Here is a 1,069-nt window from a genome sequence, read left to right as displayed (position 1 = left end):
GCAATCGCTTCATCAAAACCTGTAAATCAGCGCGTTAAGACAACAAAGCACAAAGGGGGCTGCAGCATGTGCCTTCCTGCCCCGTGTTTCCTTTGGCGCGCGGAGCAGCAGGGCTTTTCCTCAAAGGGAACCGCCGGTGACGCTGGGCGAGGATTCAGCGAGAGGGAACAGCGAGGCCGCTCGTGTCCTGGGCCTGGCCGCTTCCATCATCCCGGTTTCCTTCTTAGGAGGTTGACAGGAGCAAAGCAACAGGGCAGAACCGTTGCTGCCGCCCAGATCACGGGTGTTGTACGTGCTGAAGCGTCACCTTGGCCCGGGCAGCACAGCCGGCCGCTGCTTCCGAGCACCCTTCCCARCGCCTCGTGGTGCCGCGTGCTCCGRCAGCCGGGCCAGGCGCCCAGGGGAGAGCGGGCCCCTCCTTGCGCCCATTGCTCCTATCGGCCTCGCTGCCGGTAAAATCCCCTCCCGCTTTTACTGCTCCGCAGCCGGCACGCTGCTCTCGCACGGAAGGGCGGCTCCCGGAGGACCTCACGCCGCAGGAATTTCCACGTGCTTTTCCAGCACAAAAATAGCCCCAAGAGGTGCGGCTGACCAGAGGTGCTGGTGATGCTGCCTGCCAGGCGGATGGGCCTCACAAGCGATGCCGTGGCCCCGCGTGCTGGGAAGGGCCGCTCCGGCCAACGCGRCTCCCCGAGGAGCGGCTCCGCAACTCCCAGCTCCCACGTTTTGAGCGAGAACCCGCGTTTTGAGCGGGAATTGGCGTTTTGAGCGAAAACTCGAGCTTTGTGGCGCGCAAGGGCCCAGCCTGGCCCGGCCGCCAGGGGGCAGTGGAGGGAGCGGCGCCGCGGGGCACGCCGGGAGCGCGGGCATGCTGGGAGTTGTAGTCGCCGMCCGGTGCGCGCGGTGCATGCCGGTCGTCGTAGGCGCCTGCTGGGCTGGAGAGGCGGGAAAAAGCCTCTCGGTATAAAAGCTTCTCGGCTGCTCGACGTCACTTCCGTCGCGCGGGCGGGCGGCACTTCCGGGCGGGATGGTGGGGCGGCGGACGCGGGCGGCTCCGCGGCGGGCGGCG

Source organism: Nothoprocta perdicaria, unplaced genomic scaffold (assembly GCF_003342845.1).
Source record: "Nothoprocta perdicaria isolate Ctin4 unplaced genomic scaffold, notPer1 scaffold_234, whole genome shotgun sequence".
NCBI classification, from domain to species: Eukaryota; Metazoa; Chordata; class Aves; order Tinamiformes; family Tinamidae; genus Nothoprocta; species Nothoprocta perdicaria.
The sequence above is the reverse complement of the archived record's forward strand: the minus strand, read 5'-3'. Positions refer to the sequence as shown.